Source organism: Mustela lutreola, chromosome 15 (assembly GCF_030435805.1).
Source record: "Mustela lutreola isolate mMusLut2 chromosome 15, mMusLut2.pri, whole genome shotgun sequence".
NCBI classification, from domain to species: Eukaryota; Metazoa; Chordata; class Mammalia; order Carnivora; family Mustelidae; genus Mustela; species Mustela lutreola.
Window position 1 is genome coordinate 60,395,446 of NC_081304.1, and position 13,163 is coordinate 60,408,608.

Consider the following 13,163-nt stretch of genomic DNA (forward strand, 5'->3'; position numbering starts at 1 on the left):
CGTTCTCCTTTGAGGACTGAATTCAGACCTAGGCTACCCTGCTTGCATCCAAACCCACTGAGGGGTACGGGGCCAGCTCCCCATGGATGTTTCATCAAACAAAACCCACCCTCCTCAGAAAGCGGTTCACACACACGCACGCACACCCCCCCACACACACACATAAAGAAAAATCAGCCCAAATCATGTTCACTAAAATGTTAGCAGTGGTCCTTTCTAGGTAGTGATATCTTGTGTGATTTTTTTTTGCCTTTTCTTCTTTATATATTTTTATTTGAATTTCTTAATATAATATACATATTACATTTTTATATATACATGTTATATAAAATAATATAATATACATATCAAAATACATATTAGCCTCAAGGTCTGAGCAGAGGAAGCCATTTTCACCATGGGCACAACGTCCTTTGTGGTACAGATGGCCGGGCTTAAGGGCTCACATTGTCCCCGGCGTGCTCACACCTTTATCTACTGCCAACGCCCCCAGGAGCCCTGGACATCACCCAGGCCTCACCTGGCCTCACTCCTGACCCTGGGCCCAACCTGTGGCATCACAGAAGCTGGCATCAGCAAACCCCAGAGCTGCCAGGGGTCCAGACTGATGCACGATCCACACTGACCTGCCACCCTCTCCACTCACAGGCATTCAAAGGAGGCCCCAAGGAAGGGCCCCAATGCCCATCTTGAGAGCAACCCCCCCCCCAATCTTGGACTGACCACGCACAGAGCAGGTCACAGAGTGAGGTTCATCATCACATGTCCTTGGAAAGCAGAGCCCCAGGCCCCAGAGAAGGGCGCAGGTCTGAGGAGGGACCCTGGGGTGCCCTGGGGAGGACCCTGGGTCTCCAGCCACATTCCCTGGACCACTGAGTCAGCATTGCTGTTACTAGTGTCCTGGAAACACCCGGCACCTTCGCTCTCTTGTTGGAGTGACGGGAGTTGGTAAAGCTGTGTCTATTGCTGAGAAACTCATAAAAAAGACAGTTAACCCAGGCCCACGAAGCCAGGATGTAGGCTCAGTTCCTGGCCGGGAGGTCTGAGATGTGCGGAAGGAGGACTCCACCTCCACCTCATCAGTCAGAAGCTAATAAGAATCCTGTAACAGGAAGAGGGTTTTAAATCCATGCCCCATGGTGCCTGCCCCAAGCAGTGCAGTGGGCACCCGTTTGTCAGTCCTGCACTTACAGAAGGACTTCTTGGAATCAGTGGGAGCCTTCTACAGGGCAGGCACTCCACGCCTCCTGTTCAGGTCTTCAGCAGGCAGGGACAGCAAGGTGCTTCCAGGACGGGAGTGGGAGCACCACTCCGCAGCAGGGTTAAGAGAGGGGACCATGGCACAGTCCGAGTACACAGTTAGCTGTGGGTGAGGCCAGGATCAGACCCGGGTCCTTCCGATGTCCAAGCCCCCAGAGAGCTGGCTTGCCTTCTCCAGCCATCTTCCGGGGCACAGCCTGAGTTGGGATCCCTCTGGTGTTGGTAGCAGGGATGGACGGACGCAGGGGTCTGTGAGACGGAGCCGCCCTCGGGAGGAGAGTGGGTTGGGTGCCTGGTGCATCAGGGGGCCCTGCAGGATGCTCACTGCAGCCAACCTGGCTCGGTGGGAGCCAGCCCCCACCCCAGAGCAGGTTCAGTGGGGGCACCTGCTGCTTGCCCAGGGTGGCCGCTGACACCGCTGCTCTCCCCAGTGTGTGCCCCAACGCCTGGGCCAGGGCACCGAGCCCCACATTCCAGTAAGGACGGAGGGAAACCACTCTGATGGAGTGGGGCGCCCACAGCTCACCGCCGACCCAGGGACAGGAGCCGCCGCCCCTGCAGCGGGAAGGCAGATTTTTCTCTCGGCCAAGCAACAGCCCAGCCAATGAGAAGCCGGCGCACTTGCGGCTCCCAGCGCGGCCCAATGGGCTCTCGGCTAACAGTAGCCGCGCCGTCCCACGGAGGAGCTCGGCTCGGGTCCCGCCCGCTGCGACCCGCTGGGCCAGGCGCTGCTGTCCCTGAATAAACCCATTTCGCCGGTAAGGTAGCAGGCAGCGTTGCACCCGGAAGTCTGGTGCTGGCGGCCCTGCCAGCTCCTGGGGCTCCAGGCACCCTCCGCTGGGCATGGACTCAGGGCGATTGCCAGCGACCGGGTTTGGGGCGGTTTGGGGTCTCAGGTCCTGAGCGCCGATCTGGCCCTGTGTCTCCTCTGTGAAGGGCGCTCGGGGCCCCGGGGCCAGCATTCTGGTGGTGGGGTCCCCCCTTCCTGCATCCGCCGGCGCTGTCTCCACGCGCCCCTCCTTGTCCCAGGCGATGGTCCGAGTCTTGGATTCTAGCCGCGGCCCCTCCGGGCGGGGCTCCGCACTGCCAGCAGCCGAGACTGAACCGGGCCCCCGAACCAGGCTCGGGGCCGTCGGGCTCTGGGGCTTCCCTGCGAACCCGCGTCCCTCGCGGACGCGGAGTCTGTGAGCCCCGAAGGGGCGCCACGTGGGGACCACACACCCCTGTGAGCATGTTAGGCAGGGACGTCTCAGGCCTTACCCCAGGACCCCGAGCCAGAATGGCAGCCCTTAAGATCCCCGGGGGCGCCCGCGAAGCACCCGTGATACCGTGATACCGTGAACCCGCGTCTGCCCGTCCCCACTCAGTTCCCTTTACCGCGGGGCTCCCACGCCCGCTCCCACGGGCCTCCTCCCAGCAGATGCAGACCGGCCTCCTGGCTGGAGGGCCGCCCCCCGGGGCTGCTGGAGGCCCCTCTGCCGGCAGCCAGAAGGGCCTGGAAGTTGACAGCCCCCCAGGGCAGCCCTAATCCTGAGACTGCAGAAGGTCCACAGCTCAAGGAGCCCTTGGTGGCCCAGTGATTTCCTCACAGCAAGCATTCCGAGCCCAAAAGAAATACCCAATAGCTCCCATGATTAAGTAACAAGGTCCAAACAACTTAACAAATATTTATATCCTAACAGCTTAGCAGCTGAGCAGCTGGCTGGAAATACAATATATGCAAATTAAAGCAAAAAGTACTATTCTTGCCTCATTCATAAATAACCATAGGTTCTTACTAATGGGACATGTGTGCCTGTTGGGCACTGCACAACTTTTCATTTCTTAGATTGGGACTGGACAACACCACCGGCCTCGTTTCCTTGTTTCCTGTGGATTTTCACACAGAACTTGCTTCCCTCCCACCACCTCCCCCCCCCCCAGCTGCCGCCCAGCAGGGCGAAGGAAGAGAAGTGACGTCATCCAAGGGACTGTAGGACAGTCGAACGTTGAGCTGTGAACTGTCTCGAGTGTGGTGTCTGACAGCTTTCCATGTCTGGTCTCAAAACTTAAAGCATTCCACAGCACCACAGTGGCATGGCACATGGTTGGCAAGCCGTGGCCTAACCTCTGATTGCAAGGGTTGGGGTCTAAGTACCCTGGGGGGTCTGAGCTGAGCAGGGGCCGACCCCGTGCTGGCCTTCCCTTCCCACCTCAGCACTCCGCACCACTGGCTTCCCTGGGAAGGCCTCCTGAGTGTAAACTTTCACAGGACCAGCTTCATGCTGGGGCCCCGCCCAAGGGAAGGTGACAGGAGGAGAGGGCTGAGAGCCAGCCTGGAGGCGGTCCGCTGGGTGGAGGTGGGCGTCCCCTGGTGCACGGGGAGCGGGAGCTTGAGTTAGGGGAGGCCCTGGCCGCCAACTGGATGGGGAGGTGCCCCCAGCGTAGAGACACCATTAGCAGCCATCTGGGGGCAGAGGTGGTTGGGATGGGGGGCAGGTGCCCAGGGCTTTCTCCCTAGAGCTGAGTTCAAACCCTACAGTCCCAATTCTAAGAAAGTGAGAAAGCCAAGCCCGAGAACCTCTCCAGCCACTTTTAAAAAAAGATACCGTTTAAACGTGCCCTTAATGCTGCTCCTTACTCCTCATGATGACCTTGATCACTGCCCTCAGCGTGTAAGGATGTGTCGGGGAGGCCCAGCTCGAGAAGGGCAAGAGATGCAGACCATGTGTCCTCCAGCATGGACTATGGCCTGAGCGCCTGAGTGTTTTTGGCAAAGGGCAGCAGGTGCCTGGTGAGGGTTACCCTTTGTGTCAGATGGAATAAGGGGACCGTCCGGGAGCACAGGTTAGCAAGAGCTGCCCCTTTGGGCAGACACAGTCTCTTAGGGCAACACCTGCCAGAGTGCTGGGGACAAAGGCAGCAGGGTGCCCTCTCCCTGCTAATACACGGGACTGCTTGAGCAGAGTGGGCCCCCGAGGACCCTCCAGCTCCCAGGCCATTGCTCACACCTCTGTGTGAGTGGCTTGTTTCTGTCTTCAGGCCGTTGACCCTGGTGAACAGCTACGGGAACGCAGACGGAGAGGGCACTCCAGATCAGGAGCTGGGCTGCTCTGGGCAAAAAAAGCAGGGTGAGTTTGGTGGCGAGTGCGTACAGGGAGCGGCTGGGCAAGGGGCCCACTGGTGCACAGGCTCAGGGCAGGCAAGCTTAGGGAGGTCTGCAAACATGGAGTAGCCTGGGGCAGGTGCAGGAAGGGTGGGTGGGAGGCCACTCATCCCAGAGTCCTGCCTTCTTCCCACACACCAGGGTGAAGTCCGTCTGCTGCACTAGAATTAGGCTCTAGGATCAGGACCCCACGTGGCTCCCACCCAGGCAGTCAGGAACTGGGCATGGGGGTAGGCAGACACTGGCCAGCCTCAGTGCCAGATGCTGCCTTTCCACGGGGAGCCATCCAGGGCGCCAACTTCCAGCTGCTGCAGCATTGTTGAAGGTGCTCAGGAAACGTCTAGCAAATTCTGGAATGGGCAGTCAGTCCCTTCCTTGCAAATCCAATTGTGGACCCTTAGGAGGAGTGAGGGCCAGCTGGTCCCCTCTCCCCAAAACGCCCTTGATGATGAATTTGAGGTTGGAAGAATAAATAAATCCTTGGGCCTGTTTCCCCTCGAGGGTTGGGACGACAAAAGCGAAATGAATGCGAATGTTTCTGGGTTATGTGCTGGGGAATTAGCGCGCGTGTGCATTCACTGAAATCCAGCGCTTTATGTGTATTAATTCCCTTCATCCTTCTGGGGTTCACAGCCGCCACAAGATGCTGGGCAGCAGATTAATCCAAGTGTTGTCAACGACAATGATAAATTGAGGTTTAAAAGCCTAAATTGAGATAAATTACTATTAAAACTCGGGACTCCCCTCTCCCGCTTCTCAGAACCAAGAATTTGTGGAAGTCCTGGGCTGCTCTTCATTAAGCTCGCTCCCAGAGGTTGCACAGGGGTTTCTCGGTCAGAGGCTTTTTCTTTGCTCTGTGCTCCTGCTCCTTCCAGGCAAACCCTCTTTGCCTCCCACTCTCCCATGCACCTGCACCTGTGCCCTGAGCCCCTGTGCACCTGCACCTGTGCCATGAGCACCTGCAACTTCCCCCCAAGCACCTGTGCCTTGAATCTCCTGGGAGAGCAGATCTAGCACAGCCATGTTCCCCACCGTCTCCTCGGTTACCCGAGACTGGAACATGGCCCTGGATGCCCCTCCTCTGTCCCCCGCCCAACCACTCACGCATTCCTCGGTCACTATCCTGGTGTCACCACTCCTGTCACTACCCCAGTTCAGAGTCTCAGCAGCCCCCGCCCCAGGGGTGGTTACCAGTGCCTCCTCTGCGGCCTCCCTAGCTGGAGTCGCCATCCAGCCCTGTCCCCAGCCCACAAATCCGCGCGCTGCCCGTCACTTCCCATTGTACTATCTCTCGGGACACCTCCATGGCACTGAACTTAGAGGCCCTTCATGGTGCAGCCCTGGCTTCATGCCTAGTCATGCACTTGCTCTCCAGAAGATGAATCACATCTCCACGCCACACCACGCCCTTCCACGGAGTGTCCTGTGCCCCCTTCTCTGCCGGCTGGCCTCGTGTTGGCCCTGCTCCTATCTCTCAGCACCGGCACAGTGCATGTGGCTCTCCAGCCATTTCCTACTTCTCTCCTCAGTGCTGAGCGCCGGGCAATGGGGCAGACACTCCGGGCTCACAGTCAGCTGTACCCGCGGGCCACAGAGGGAGAGCACTGCCTGCCAGTAGCTCAGGTTCCGTCCATGGCCAGAGAGAGCCTGAGCCCCATCTCCTGTGGCCTCGGCTGCGGCAGGCGCCCCCAGCACCCCGCTCTCACCCTCAGAGGCTGCAGGATCCCTCATGAGCACATCACAGAGGGTCTCATGCTTGCGGCAGGGGTGAGGGAGGCAGAGCAGAGAGGAGCGATTCATAGCGGCTCATCCCCGAGGATAAGATGGAAACCGCAGTCCTGCAAATGCACCCTGGGACAGCTGGTGAGTGCGGCGCCTCCCAAGGGATGCACCTCTGTCTCCAGGTGAAGGCATTGGCTGGCTGGTCAGATCCCACTTTTCAGGGGCGGAAAAAAGCGTGGGTTCCTGTCCCTGCCTCCTGTCCCTTCCTCCTTCTCTTTTCCTCCGTGCTCCTCTCCCTCCCTCGGTCACTGTGGCACTTCCCCCAGCAGCAGGGAAAGACGTGGCCTTCTCCGCCGTCACCAGCCACTGCAGTTCGGGGTGACCAGGCCAGGGAGTCCTGATCAATATCACCTTCTCCCAGCAAAACAGCGTAACGAAGCTCTATTAGCGGCTCCGAGCGCTGGCGCGGACACCCGTGACTGGCACTGTGATTAACAACTGCCCCTCTGTTCCCAGAGCTGCAGCCCGTCCGGGGCAGCGTCCCCACAGCCCTCGAGCCTGGCAGGAGCCTGGTGACTGTGTGAACTTTCCCGAAGCCGGAAGCCCAGCCTGAGCTAGCCGTGGGGTGCCCAGCCCCAGGCCTCTAGAGAACAGACCATCAGGAACAGAAGGGCTCGTGTGGCCGGGATTCAGGGAAGAAGATGTGTGCCCACCACCCACCCACCCACCCACACACTCATGTTCTGCATCTCTTCCCACTGACTGCTCGCCATCAACTCGCACACCTCCAGTGACGGGGAACTCACCTCCTAACGAAAGACCCGGTTTCCCATCCAGCCAGCTGTGATTGGGAGTGGGCTCCTCCAGATCCGACTTTTGTGTCCATCGGTCCTGGCATTGTCCTTCAGGCCCCAGCCCGCCTCTCCCTTCCAGCATGCCCGCCACCCCCACCCTGGAGCTTCCCACGGCTCCCCTCCACCCTGAAGCCATCCACAGTGTCGGCCTTTGAGAGCCTCTGTGGCTACACCAGTAACATCAATAATCATAATTGGTTGGCGGTTAGGGTGGGCCGGCCCTGTGCTCTGTCCGGCAGACGCCTATTCTAGTCCTCATAACAGCGCCGGGAGGACAGTGCTATTGTTATTCCATTTTACAACCAGGGAAACTGAGGCACTGTGGACCTGCCCCAGCCACAGATCTCACAAGGTTTCTCCGTTCCTCTTGAAGGCTCCAAGCCTTCCCCATTCTGTGCAGACTGCGTGTCTGTCCCCGCCTGCGGACTCCGGCCAACCTCACGTGTGTGCTTTCCCTGCCCCCACTCCCGGGTACTGCCTTAACCTTCGCACGCCCGCTTTCCGCACTCCTCTCTGGCAGGGCCCGCTGTGCCCCCTGCACCCAGTGGGTCCAGTGACGGAAGACGCAGGCCTCCTGACTCCAGCCCATCACTCTGCCCCGTCGGCCGCCCGCCCTCCCCGACTTCCTTTGCTCCGGCCCGTCCCCAAGCCCTGCCGACATGGGAGGACAGGCCCGCGGGCAGCGTCTCAGGGACCAGGTCTCAGAGACCAGGCTCAGCCCGACGGCTGTAACGGACACACCCTGAGTCACGGCTCAGTCCCAGGGGGGAGCAAATCCCAGTGGAACCACCGTGGGCAAAGGAGCCTCTGCCGGTGACCCGGACAGGGGTCAAGGGCCTCCATGAGCATCCGCCTCCAAGACAGCTGGCCGTGACCCCAGCCACCTGGTGCCACACAGGGAACCTGTTGGACGGGCGCAGTGGGGGTGACACGCATGAACATGAACCTGAACAAGCGAATTCAGAGACACAGAGTGTCACGGGCTTCTCCGCGGAGCCTGCTCCTCAGCCAGGATGGGGCCGGCCGGTGCCAGTTTATTCATGGTGGGACTGTGCTGAGCCCCATGGCTGGACCATGGCCGTTGGGGATTGGATCTCGGCACTCCAGCCCCTGAGACCTCCCAGCCCAGGATCCCATGCAAGTCTCCGCTGCCTCCCGTTCCTCAGGTCCCGGGCTGCGCTCTGCCAAGCAGCACAAGTGGACAATTTTAAGGGAAATTAATGCATGTGTTTCTGAATCACCTTGTGTGGAAACTATCACAATGCTGTGTCTGAAGGACAGTAACACCCAGAAATGACCTACCCATGGGGTGAGCCGTCTGGGTCATTGTGCCAGGTTTCTAAGAGTCTCCTAATGGGACGGCCTCGCAGCCAGCCAGAGTCTCACCAGACAGTGCTAACACTGCCTCCTCCAGGAAGTCCCCCGGGGCCCCCCAGGCTTGGGAGAGGCCTCTCTGCAGAGCACAGCATGCTCCAAATCAGGGCCATGGCCCATGGGACCGTCCTGGTTTGCTAACAGTTTCCCCCCAGCAGAAGGCAGCTGCTTCAAGACAGGGGCCAGACCTGTCCAGGCCCACAAGGAGCAAGGAGGTCAACCTGGCAGGAGGGAAGGAGACAGGCAGGGAGCCCCTGGAAAGGACGCGCTATGACCACGTCCAGGGCGGGCACATTGGGCCCCATGGCCAGTGAGCTGGAGCTGGTGAGGCAACCAGGGCTCTGCGTCCCCTCCCCAGCAGCTGCCCAGCATCTCCACGGGGCTCGGCCTCACCGCACTGGACGGTCCAGCCCTTCCTTCCTTCTTAAGAGGCGCCTTCCTGTTATTCCTCTGAAGCAAACCAACGGGGTCATTTCCTTAGTGACAAGGTGTAGTGACCACTGCCAGACCACAGGCTGAGTGGCCACCCAGTCTGGGGTGTTCACACAGGACAATGCCCCAGGGTGTGTGTGGGTGCAACTGCTGGGTGAGCGCTGGGGGCTGGCCTTCTGAGCTGAGACAACAGGGTCAGGAGGGTGTCGTCCTGCAAGGGGACAGTGTCCTTCCAATGTCCTCTCGGAGAATGACATGTGTTGCATCCAGATGCAGCTGGTGGGCCTTCTTGGGAGGAACCCCAGGATGGGAGGTCAGGGAAAGAACATTCCAGAAGAAAGGCACTTCCTCAACCTGCGTGGGGATACGGGGAGGCGGCATCCTGTTTTGAAGCTAAGAAAGGGTACTTCTGCAGAAAGCCAGGACCCCCGGGGAGGACAGCACACAGTCTCCCTCCTCCCGTGTGTCTGTGGAACCGGCGTGTTTGCAGTCAGAGCCTTGGAAGAAGGCAGAGAAGGGCGCATCTCCATCCCTGCTGGCCCAGCCAGTCCGTTCTCCACGCCCTCACGGTTGACATCCCACACTTGGGACTCTGCTGCCCTCTGGGGCCCCACGCCTGAGGAGAGACCTCACACCTGCAGGATGGAAGCTGGGTGGGGCCGGGCTCTCCTCTCCTGCACGCAGTGCCAGCCAGGCCCCCTCACCCGGGTCCCAGCTGCGTCTCTGGGGGACGTCTGAGGCTTTGGGTGGGAGACCATGTCTGTTTCTCTGCTCCGCTCTCAGGGGTGTGGGGGCGGGCAGGGTCTGTCCAGGGGCATAGCCAGCCAAGGAGGGGACTGAAGACCCATCCTTCTGAGAGCCCAAAGTGGCTGTGGGTCTTGTTCTGCAGGCAGCACAGCAGACTGCTGCAATCCAGGAAGGCTTTGTGGAGGAGGTGACACACAGGTCAGGTCTTTCAGGTCTGGAGAATGGAGGAAGGTGTTTGGGCTGCAGGCTATAATTTATTTTATACAATTCTAGATTTTTATAAGTTTCAGTCACTTAACTTACTTCCTTTCCAATGGCACAGTGATGAAGCCGCTCTGAAAACAGGGGACAGAGTCACGCTACCACAGGGTGACTCAGTGTGTCACCTCTGTACGAATCCACACAGACACATCCCCTCGAGGACGGTCTGCATGACCCAGTCCTGTCCTGTGTGGCAGGAGGAGCATAGGGGTGCAGACACAGGGCAGGGAACAGACTGTCCCCTGCAGACGGGGGGCGGGTGTGCACCTGCAGCCTCCCGTTCAGCCTGTCCCAGTCTCCTGGAACCCCCCCACACCCCCTCTCTCCCAGCCGGGCCTGGAGCTGCTGTCTTCCACGTCATTCTTTTCTTGGCAGTGCTGGCAGCCTGAATTGTTGAAAACGTCTGTGTTTGGCTGTAATCAGAGCCCTTGCGAAGCACTCGCCCCCTCCTTTTGTACTTCACGGTCCTCGAGGGGAAAAATTTATTACAAGCATCATTTTACACAAACCTCTCGGATGTGCTGGGATTCTACAATCCATGAAGCCACGACTTGGGTTCTGCTCACCACCCAGGAGTCACGGAAGACAAAGACGTCTCCTCCCGACCACTACCAAGCCGGTCAGCTACCTGAACCAGTTACTGCCCCTCTCTGAGCCTCGAGTTCATCAGCTATGCAACAGGGAAGTCAGAGATGGTCTCCGCGGATCATCTCCTCCCAATCTGCCCCAGTTCTGTGGTTTATCAGCACCACTGGACTCACCCCGTTATCCCCACCAGGTGTCCCCACCTCTGGCTGTTCTTATCCCCAATGCCACTGGGGCTTCCCTGCCACACACCTGAGCACAGTACTCCCCCGCTTCAAACCTCCCTGATGGCTCCTTTCTTCCTGACCTGACGTTCAAGGCCCTTCATAGCTTGGCCTCAACTTCCCCTTCTCCTGCCTCATCTCCTGTCCCTGCCACCCCACCCCATCACTGCCCACAGCAAGGAGCCCCCCTTCAAAGTCTGCTTCAGGCCTCTCTGATTGTGCACATGCCATTTCTTCTGCCTGGAGGGACCCTTCCCCAATTTCCCTTATCTGCCTGGCTCCAGCCTTGACCTCAAAGCCCAGTTCAGCTACAGAAGTCACGCCAGGTGGAATCTGTCTACACCTTTGGGTTTCCCTGCCCCTGAACATCCCTCAAACCCAGAACTCCCCACTGTGTGGCCAGGACTGAATCCAGACCACAGATCTTTCCAGGGCAGAGACCACAGTCACAGTCATCTCTGTCCTCCTGGGGCTCATCACAGGGCCTGGCATGGGTGGGGGGGATGGCTGCATTGTGGGGACACCTAGGGAAGGCCAGAGCTCATCTAAACAGAGCTGGTGAGCTGACTTTGGCTCTGGTCCTGCAAGAGCTGTGGGCCTCAGTGGGAAGGACACAGCCCTGGACATCCTCCTCTCAGGGTTCGAATGCTGTGCTGTCACCCTCTGGGAGCGTGCACTTAGGCATTTCACTTAACTGCAGTTTTCTATGTAAAATCGGGATAATAAAAACTGACCTTGCAGGGTTAATGTAAGAAATAGATAAGAAAGGTATACAGTGTCTGGCACATGGTAGGTACTCGATCAATGGTAGCTATAGGACCCCTCCATTGCTCTAGCTTCTCACCCATCGACCATCCATCTATCATCCATCCTTCCGTCCTTCTGTCTGTCCATCCATCCATCCATCCATCCACGCACCAATATTTACTGCGTGTTTTGAGGGTGAAGACCCGTGATGTAACAGGGAGTAAATGGGACAAGAGTGCGCTGTGTAGCTCCCTCATTCCCGCGCTCCCTCTTCTGCTCCTGGTCTTTGAGGCAGTGGCCTTGGTTTCCATCCAGCCCCCTCCACCCCACCCCCACCTGACCTGGGCACCCTGGCTTGGGTCAGGCCACCCGGAGGAGGAGTGCTGGCTCCCTCTGTACCTGTCCACCTAGGCATTCGGACGTGGGCTGCCCTGAGGTGGGTCTCAGTGATGACTGAGACAGCTCAAGATGGTGCTGGCCAGGGCCTTAGGGCACCAGAGTCAGCGCCATCCCCTGAGCCACATGGAGGTTCCTGGGGCAGCGCCAGATCCCACCCCTGCCCCCAGCCCCAGAGTCCCACACCCAGCTCATCTTTTCCCTCTCCCAGCCCCTCCCAGAGGGCTGTTGTGGGGACTGAATGAATTGACATAGGTGAAGTTCTAGAAAGTTCCTGGCATGTGGTAAGCTCTGCAAGGACCTTTGTTTTCCCCGGTTTATCACCTTGATGCTCAAGGCAACTCATTCCAGGTATCGTGGCCCTTGGCTTATAGATGAGAGACAGGCTGAGCCACAGCTGCCTAGGGACGAAGCTGAGAGGAGGTGGGGCGGGAGGCACAGCTGGCAGAGCCTCCTCTTCCGCTCCTGCGGTGAGGGCGCAGTGGGGTCCTCCAACGAAAGCCCTTTGTCACTGCCCAGAGCCCTTCAGAGCCCTGCTGGGCAGCATGGCCGGGGTGGGGCTGTGGGAGAGGCTGTGCCCCTCTGCTGGGTGTGGTGGACACTGGTGCTAGCCACAGACACCCCCACACTCTCCTGGGAGAGCCTCCGGCAGCTCGTCCCATGCCCAGGGGCAGGATCCAGGCTCAGCCTCAGACGCAGCCCGACCCAGAGAGCGCCTGGACGCCGGGTCTTTCAGAACTGCAACAGCCCGCAGCTCATACCCCAGATGCTTTGGTCCCCGCACACACTGAAGGAACATGCCTCGCCCCAGCAGCTCATGGGTGGGGGACACCCTGTCGCTTTCCCAGCGAGGGTGCTGCAGCTCAGACAGGGCTCGCTCAGGGACAGCATGGGAATGAGTGGCCCACCGGGGGAAACCGAGTGTCTTGAGCCCTTTTCAGGGGCTTCCCGCTCCAAGCTCCCCATGACTCGGGTGTTGTCAGAGCATCCTCTGCACCTGGCCCTGAGAATGAAAGAATGAGGGAGACAAGGCACTCCCATCTCCTCCAGCGGGACAGTCCTCCATCCCAGCCCCACGGAGCCCTTCATGGGCAGACGGCTCTCCCACTGCCCCCTGTGGGCTCCCGAGCACCCCCCTCCCGGGCGCTTCCCTCCATGCCTACGTCTCAGCACCTGGCAGCCGGCCTGGGACCCTCCCCTCCCGCCCCTGCGTGCTTCTTCCTCCCTCCAAAGGTGACTGGATGACACCATTCAGGGAGGACACACCTCGAGCTTCAGTTACTTGTGATTTAATGAGGAACCTTTTAATTAGAACATCTGTTGTTTTAATTACCAAAGGAATTCTAATGAGGCTCCTGGAGGAAGCTGCTGCCGGCGCAGAAGCTGGCGAGACTTCCGACACCAGAGGCCCCACCG

The 13,163-nt window shown here is 59.1% G+C and overlaps 2 long non-coding RNA genes across 2 annotated transcripts; one reads left to right on the forward strand and one right to left on the reverse strand.

Moving 5' to 3' along the window:
• Positions 1 to 2,913: 2,913 nt before the first annotated feature.
• Positions 2,914 to 7,693, reverse strand: LOC131817036 (uncharacterized). The gene is made up of 2 exons (XR_009348291.1): positions 6,934 to 7,693; positions 2,914 to 4,352 (listed from the first exon to the last, which is right to left on the reverse strand). It is a non-coding gene; the product is annotated as an uncharacterized LOC131817036 (long non-coding RNA).
• Positions 5,594 to 10,304, forward strand: LOC131817037 (uncharacterized). The gene is made up of 2 exons (XR_009348292.1): positions 5,594 to 6,268; positions 6,457 to 10,304. It is a non-coding gene; the product is annotated as an uncharacterized LOC131817037 (long non-coding RNA).
• Positions 10,305 to 13,163: the final 2,859 nt, after the last annotated feature.